The sequence below is a fragment of the Hyla sarda genome, chromosome 9, assembly GCF_029499605.1.
Source record: "Hyla sarda isolate aHylSar1 chromosome 9, aHylSar1.hap1, whole genome shotgun sequence".
NCBI lineage: Eukaryota > Metazoa > Chordata > Amphibia > Anura > Hylidae > Hyla > Hyla sarda.
The window spans coordinates 187,855,720-187,864,717 of record NC_079197.1 but is presented as its reverse complement, the minus strand read 5'-3'; the positions used below and the strand labels follow the sequence as shown (position 1 = coordinate 187,864,717).

The following is an 8,998-nucleotide window of genomic DNA, read 5'->3' as shown; positions in this document are numbered from 1 at the left end:
TCCCTTATTTATTGGGATTTATGTTTATACTTTTAGTGCATGATCATGCAAGATCCGGAATGTGATAATATACGGTAATAGTTGGGATTTTTTTTTTATCCCAACTTTTATATTATCACATTCCTGATCTTGCATGATTACTCTAAAAACACAAACAAATTCTATAAAAATTTTTTTATAAAAGGTGATCAAAAGGTGACATCTATTCAAGTGCGGTAAAAAGTAAAAAAAAAAAAACACAGGTCACAGCACAAACAAAATGAGCCCTAAGGCAAAGTTTCGACCCCTATAACATTTTAAAATGTCAACCTATGGAGCAAAGGTTTTTTTCCGGCATTTTTTTTTTTTTTATATCTGTCACTGAAGTTTTTGAGCCAAAGTAAAAAGTGGATCCAATATAAAGCAGTAGTACATTTCCCATTCCTTTTGAATACACTTCTGGCTGTGGCTCAAAAATTGCAGCGACATATATGAAAAAAAAAAATACCAGAAAAAAGGTAGGTTGAGATTAAAAAATGTGTCAGGGGTCAGAACACGACAATGCACATGTTTTAATCTATTATAATTTTTTTTAATATATTTTTAAAACAAAGTAAACATTGTAAGAATTTGGTATCATTTATATTGCACCGACCCACATAATACATTTTAAATCTCATTTTATCATATGGTAAACTCTGAAAAAATAACCACCCTCAAATTTTTTTTGCAAAAATTTCATGCAAACTATTTTCCTATAGCTTATAAAATTGTTATATGCTTAAATAAAAGGCATGGGTACAACTTGTGCCACAAAAAAAAAAAAAAAAGATAAATAAATCCACATATGACTCTGGATCTTAGAAAGTGAGAAAGAAAACATAACAGGGTACTCCAGGGGAAAACATTTAGTTTTTAATCAACTGGTGCCAGAAAGTTAAACAGATTTGTAAATTACTTCTATTTAAAAATCTTAACCCTTCCAGTACTTATCAGCTGCTTTATGCTCCACAGGAAGCTCTTTTTCATTTTCTTTTTAGTCTGACCACAGTGCTCTCTGCTGACACCTCTGTCCATGTCAGGAACTGCCCAGAGCAGGAGAGGTTTGCTATGGGGATTTGCTCCTACTTTGGACAGTTCCTAACACAGACAGAGGTGTCAACAGAGAGCACTGTGGTCAGACTGGAAAGAACTACACAACTTCCTGTGGATCATACAGCAGCAAGTGCCAAGTACTGGAAGAATTGAGATTCTTAAATAGAAGTAATTTACAAATTTGTTTAACTCTCTGGCACCAGTTGATTGTAAAAACTGTTTTTCAACGAATACCCCTTTAAGCCAAAAGTCTAAAAATCTAAAGCAGAATTTCGGAAAGTTGAATGGGAGTACGGAATCCCATAGAAGCCTGGGTGATTTAATTTGAGGCAAAGTTTTGCGTAAATAGACCCGTAGTCACTGCTGCAATGCCCACACCATTGGTATTACCAGCCAGAAGTTGTGATGATGTGCTGTGCATTGTCCAGTGCTGAGGATAGAGATTATCTGTAAGTCACATGCTCAGTGTGCATAATGTCAACACAGCACTTCTGGTGTTGCAAAAAAAACCTCTTTTTAATTTAGTTATCTATTTTTCTAAGTTTTCTGGTTGTGTACCATTTGTATATATATATATATATATATATATATATATATATATTTTTTTTTTTTTTTTTTTATACTGAGAAAATCTCTTTAATGAGATAAAATGACCTGATCTTACAGGGCTATCGGTATATTATTACTACTACTACTAATTATATTATTACTATTATTTTAATATAATAATATATAATAATAATAATAATAATAATAATAATAATAATAATAATAATAATACATAAATTTTCACATTTTAACTATTTTTAAAATCTTTTTCAGACTGATGATTGTATGTTCATTTTTTATTATCTGAAATTTATTTCTAAATGCAAAGCTTTGGCACTGACATGAAAGCTTTCCGAGTCATACAGCGTTGGCCAGCTCCATCCTTACCTAAGCCAAATGCTTCCAAAACATGACAGGAACAAAACAAAAACAAAAGCGAGTTTTTGGCATATTTTATTCTCCCTACTCTGATCCCTTGTCCAATTGGCATTCTTTATTGGCAGTTAATAGCTGGTTATATATAGCCAGATCTTTTCTTTATTATATCTCTGTTTTTGGTGCTAGTTCACAATATGCTACAGTTTATGTTTTATTAAGCTGCATATTTTTTGGATACTTTTGGAAGAGCTTTTAACTGCACAACGAGTCTTGGTTGGAGTTTGTGAAGGATTTTTGATATTGATATAACAGCAAAACAACTTTCTTTCTGTTTACTGCATTTCTTGTTTCTTTTTTTCACTAGATCCTGCCATTTTTGAGAACAGAGAGAATACAATTTAGATGCAACTGGGTTGGCGAGGAACCAAACCCTCTTCTAAACTTTTCAAACTTGATGAGTCATATCCAGTTTTCCAGTTCCAAAAGTACACATCACCCATAAATGTCACACAAGCAAACTTTTGTAATCAATAAAAATGTAATTTTGAGAAGATTTAATAAAGAAAAACTTGGTGCTGAATGGGAATTCTCATGAAATCCCACAAGATTAAAGTGGTTGTACTATATCATCAGATGGGACCTATTGAAATGAATGCTGACTGTTGTCTCTCTTGTAATTGTGATTTTATGGTCATTCGATGTCACTCCTGTTGCAGAAATGATAAAAAGCTATATATAGGGCTGCTTAAAGGAAATGTATAAGTGTGTGGCTGAAGCCACATGGCTGGCAGATATACCCCATTATTGAAGAAAGAAAATAACTAGGCAAGCAGCAAAAAGTATTTCTTAAGAAGGGGGAAGAAGCCGCAAAGGAATTGGTAAAGATGCTGCAGCTGACAAGGAATATGCTAATGATTAAAGAGGTTCTACGCTTATGTAAAACATGTCCCCTAATCACAGGATCAGGGATAAGTGTCTGATCTTGGAAGGTCCAACCATTGGGAATGCCCTCCCCCCTTGGGAGTGATGGCCTGATCCATCAATCAATGCGGCCACAGTAATGTCCCCCCTCGGCCAGTGATTCCCGTACTGTATGTTTTTTCCTTAAGATCCAAAAGGTTATTTCTGAATCTGCCTAATTGAAAAATAACCTTAGTAGTTATTCAATAGTTCCAAAGTCCAAATGAGGTCATCTTCTTTTGGGGCCCATTATTGGGGCACAACCTATGAGTCACCAGAGGATCCTTTCTTAATCATGTGGAGCTTTACGACCCTATCTGAACTCTTCAATACACCATCAATAAATTTACTTATTACTGTGCCTAAAGATGACATTTTTTTAAAGGATCTGGATATATTGCAAAATATTTTGATTCTTTATGATTTACCATAAAATTAGACCCTCTGTAATAATAAATCTCTCCTTGTCTTCCTTATCTCCTTCTTCTACATATAAACGTTTGGTTGTAGGTGGCTCTTTTCTTTTGGGCTCTAATAATATTTAGACAAGCTTTACAATAATGGTCCCCAACCCAGTCCTCAGGACCACCAACATTTTGGGTTTTGTTCAGTTACTTCTTTTGGCATAGAACAGGGAAAAATCCTGGACTAATGGTGACCTCAGTACTGGGTTGAAGACTTCTGCTTTACAATAAGGCTACAGCTGTTTCTTACCTAAAAATTATACAATAGATAAAAAAATACATGTGAGCTTCAACAGGATTTCCCTTTGTGCTTTTTATCAGTTCACAAACATTCAAAATGCATCAAGTTTAACAAAAACCTTTGCTGCTTTTTTTCCAATCAGAGCATTAACACTGTCCACAGGTTGTGTTTGGTATTACAACTTAGGCCTATTCACTTAAATGGAACTGAACGGCAATATCCCACACAATCCGGTGTGGTACTGTTTCTAAAATAAAACAACCTTGTTTTTCTAATTCTGGATAATCATATTAAGCTAATAACTGGCTTTAATTATGCTTTTTGTTCAAGTTAAACTAAGACACATTTTGCTTTCCTCTTGTTGGAGGAGAAATAGTCGCTGCATCAAATTCGATAATAACTATGGAAACTTACTGAGAGCAAAGTCTACCGGCGCTGCCGCTTCTTATGGAAAGGTGCAACTAAGAAAGGGAGAAGCACAGAAGGGAAAATCTATTTTTAAGTATCTTCCTCGCAATTCTTAAAGCGCTGTATCTGACAGTCATAATAAGGGCACTTCCAAACAAGACGCACGCAGTCGGCTGTGGTTACGTTCAGAAAAGAAATCCATAAATAGGCTGTTAGTGCTGACTTCTCTGGTTATTAAACTCAACTGGAAAGGAGAGGATACACTATTTTACTTAAAAATGTGTCATTCACTTCTACAGATTGATGGCAGTAAAGATGGGGATGATCCAGGGACTCGAAATGTAGGAAAAATCAAATGCATCACATAATGGATGTCAACTTTCATTACTAATGAAGTATGGGTGCTCCTACCATCTGAGAAGCCCCTTGGAGTAAGGTAAACTTATTGCCTACAGCTCCAGAACCAGCTGAAGATAAGAATATCTTTTGGAAATCATGGAAGGTTGAACCAACCCACTGAATTCTCTGTTTCAGAGAATTTTTGTCCTATTATACTACAGATATAGAAGCCAATGGTAGCGTTATGGAGAAGATGCAACAGATGAGCCCAAGCTTCCAACACTCTTAAAAAGGTGGAAAGAAAAGCCCTCATTTACTATTGCAAACCCGACATGTTTTGTCGGGTTGTACACCAGATTCTGTTGCATTGTGCCGGAAATTCTGTCTGCGCCAGAATTTGCAATAGAATTTGCGCCAGAATTGAAAAAAACTGACTAACTCTCCATTTTGCGAAGAAAACACGAAAAAGGGGCATGGTCGCCAGGAAAGGGGTCGTGATCTCCGAAAAGGGGCGTGTTCCCGACATTTTCACAAAAACCCAACATATTTACTAAGGTTTCCACATAAAATGTGGTGGATTTGAGCTGAGGAAAACCCGACAGATCAGACCATGTGTAAAAAAAGCAAAGTGTAGGGAAAGTGGAAAATGTAGGGAAACCTTAGTAAATACCGTGGGCAATGAATTGTAGGGAATTAAAACCCCCAAAGAAACCTACACAACATTCTTAGTGAATGAGGGCAAAAGTGTTTTTAGGTTGGATATCAAGGGGTATGGGGTCTCTACTCTTCGACATGGGACTCACCTAACCAATGGCTTCATTGGACAAAAGAGAAGCAATGGAGGCCACCTGAGCTCTATCTGTAGAGAAGTGTTAAATGATGTTCTGGTTGGGGAAAGCATTGTAGGTCTTAGTAGCGGTGGAAAGACAGGAACATGTGATAGAACAGCTAGAAGTGGCTAGAAGTGACAATACTGTGGAAACAAGTGGTAAGGAACAAGAAGACATGGTTTCAGCTGGGATGAAACAGTCTGCATCATCTAGTAGACCTGGTTGTGAAGAGTTGTCTGTCATGACAATTCTGTGGCAGTAACGGAACAAAAACACTTCTGGATAGCATAGCAGGATTCATCCGGCACCAAGTCAAGTGTAAATCCAACACACTTTTAATGGACCACAATTCAACGATTTTCCCACTTTGATGGCCGCTTCGTCAGGCAACAAATGACGAATCGGCCATCAAAGCAGGAAACGCGCTGCATGGTATTCCATTATAAGTTTTTTGGTTTTACACTTGGCTTAGTGCCGGGAGAATCCTGCTACGCTATCCAGAAGTGGTTTCCTTCTGTTACTGCCACAGAATTGTCATGACAGACAACTCTTCACAACCAGGTCTACTAGATGCAGACTGTTTTATCCCAGCTGTCACTATGTCTTCTTGTTCCTTACCACTTGTTTCCACAGTATTGTCACTTCTAGCCACTTCTAGCTAGAGCAGGAGGGCTGCAGAGCGTCCATCATTTTCCATACATGCCATTCCATATTGTGTATGGTGTACATAACCAGCTGGGGTAGGCGGATTTCACACTTTTCACGCTCACCCTTTTCCACACAATTAAGCGCTTTTCACTTCTATTTTAGATGACAATTCTGCAACCAAATTGTGGGCTTGAGGCAAAGTGAGTGACATGAAACCCTGACCTAATAACAAGGGTGAGTCCACTGGGTTGCTTCATTGTTTGCATAGGGCTATGCTAGTGAGCAAAGTCTAAGGGACCACTTGGCTTTTACCCTTAAAAGGGAAACTCCAGTGGAAACAAGTGGAAAACAAATGTTTTCAAATGAACTGGTGCCAGAAAGTTAAACAGATTTGTAAATGACTTCTATTAAAAAATCTGAAGCCTTCAAGTACTTATCAGCTGTTGTATACTACAGAAAGAGAATTGTGAAATTCTTTCCAGTCTGACAATAGTACTCTCTGCTGACACCTCTGTCCATCTCAGAAACTGTCCAGATTAGAAGCATATCCCCATAGAAAACCTCTCCTGCTCTGGACAAGCTGAACATAATGGCGGCATAGCTTAAAAGGTGGGCATATCTTTGTGACCTCATATCCCGACCTCATATCCTGTCCTCATATCCCGTCCTCATATCCCATCCTCATATCCCATCCTCATACCCTGTCCTCATATCCCGACCTCATATCCTGTTCTCATATACCGACCTAATTTCCCGATCTCATATCCCATCCTCATATCCCATCCTCATATGCCGTCCTCATTTCCCAATATCATTTCCTGACCGCATATCCCGACCACATATCCTGTCTTCATAACCTGACCTCATATCCCGACCTCATATCCTGACCTCACATCAGGTCCTCATATCCCGTCCTCATATGCCGTCCTCATATCCCAACCTCATTTTCCAACCTCATATCCCGGCCTCATATCCCGACCTCATATCCTGACCTCATATCCCATCCTCTTATCCCGTCCTCATATGCCGTCCTCATATCCCATCCTCTTATCTCACCCCCATAGCTAATCCTCATACAACATCCCCATAGCTAATCCTCAAATCCCATCCTCATATCCCGTCCTCATATCAGGTCCTCATATCCCATCCCCATAGCTAATCCTCATATCCCAACCTCATATCAGGTCCTCATATCCTGTCCTCATATCCCATCCTCAAATGCTGTCCTCATATCGCAAATCCTCATATCCCGTCCTCAGGTTGGGATGCATTGTGGTAAAGATATTGTAAGCTTAAAAAAGGGGTGTGGCTTAAAAGGTGGGTATGTCTTTGTGAGATGGGACATGGCATGCAGGGAGGGTGTGGCTTACCAGCCGGACTGACACATTTACCAGGAGATGCGGAGCTTGTGGAGTAGGGTACCAGAAGTCCTATATACTTGCATGGGGCTTGAACAAAAATCCCATCCTTAACATATGGGGGCAGGTTAGGGGTTAATTTAACTTCTATATATTTTTATTTGACATAGAAATAACATGTGACCAAGTATTATCGAAATATATCCAGCCGTAGGTAAGTTATGCTGGAACATACATTTCCCATAGACTTGTATGGGACTTTAAATAAAAACTCTAACTCTCGCAAATGGAGGTGTGTAAGGGTTAAATTACCTATCCCATGTTTGTTGTTGACATATAAGTAACATGTGACAAAGTTTCATGTTAATATCTTTATTTATTTTTTCCAATTAACATATAAATCCAAAACTAAAATATCATCACAACTTACACAAACATTTCATAGTCATATCCCCACCCCCACCCCTGTCAGAAGAGAGAAAAAAGAAAAACATCACAACTAGATCCTCAACAAGAACAAATTATTCTTCCCACTCTGCCCAAATCACTCTATATTTGTTTAACCCTCTTCTGGAATTGCCACAGCGTGATTTCCCATACTTACCTACCTTTTGTACCAACCTCCCCCACTCCATTATATTAGGTCCATTAAGAGAAAAAAACCCTCTCAAAATCACTACTAGCATAAAAATATGATTCAATAACTCTCTGTTCTTCCTAATTTTACTCAGGTCACCTAAGATTACCTCTGTCCCTACCCAATCTCAATTTATATTTCCTTTATCGCCAATAATATGGAATACCTTAGACCTCTTTCACTTTTGGGCATACCCACAGCAGATGGACTACATCTGCATCCGTTACTCCACATTTAGGGCCGTCTGATTTCTTCCTCCAGCCTATCTTTTTTAATTGTATCGGTGAATATTTCAGATGATAAATTATTCTTAATTGCCCAATTTGATATCTTTTATTAATAGAACACTTTTTAGCATTCAACACAATAGCTTCCCATTCCTCCCTTGAGATTGGGCCGTAGTCTCCCACCTCCCCTTTTTGTGTTCCTGAAAATTAATGTGTACAGTTTTTAGGAGTAACTTATATACATAGTTTAACTTACTTCTTCCCTCCGTGTTCATATAATCTATCACACTCTGTGAATAAATCTTAAATTTCTCATTCTTTTTGGTGCTTCTATGTGCTTCATACAATTGTATTCACCAAAATTTATGTTCATCCCGCAAACCAAACTCACTCTTTGGTGTTTCAAATTTTTTGACCTCTCCATTTTGGAACATCTGTGCCAAATATTTAATCCCCTTCCAAAAATCACTCCCCATCCCTTTTTTAAATTGATCAAATTCTACGTTATCCCATAACACGGTGTTCCTCATACTACCCTCTATTTTACATCTTGTTTTAACCTCCTGCCAAATTCTCCTAAATAACCCTATAAAAGAAATGTGCCCCAATTCCTTCTTACCTGGTAACTCAACTTCCAAAAATTCCAAAAAATTCTCAAAATAAACTCTATAAAGGGGAGATTCATCAAATCCTGTCCAGAGGGAAAGTTGTCCAGTTGCCCATAGAACCCATCAGATCGCTTCTTTCATTTTTAATAAGGCCTCTGCAAAATGAAAGAAGTGATCTGATTGGTTTATATGGGCAACTCAGCAACTTTTCCTTTGCACAGGTTTTGATAAATCTGCCCATTTGTTCATTAAACAATTCACCCCAAAGAATCTCATT

The 8,998-nt window shown here is 37.8% G+C and overlaps 1 long non-coding RNA gene across 1 annotated transcript in view; it reads left to right on the top strand.

Annotated features, from left to right (window-relative positions):
• The window catches only part of LOC130291457 (uncharacterized), a 43,880-nt gene extending 41,155 nt beyond the window's left edge, over positions 1-2,725 (top strand). The window contains exon 4 of the long non-coding RNA XR_008847936.1: positions 2,366-2,725. This is a non-coding gene — a long non-coding RNA (uncharacterized LOC130291457). The remainder of the gene's footprint in view (positions 1-2,365) is intronic.
• Positions 2,726-8,998: the final 6,273 nt, after the last annotated feature.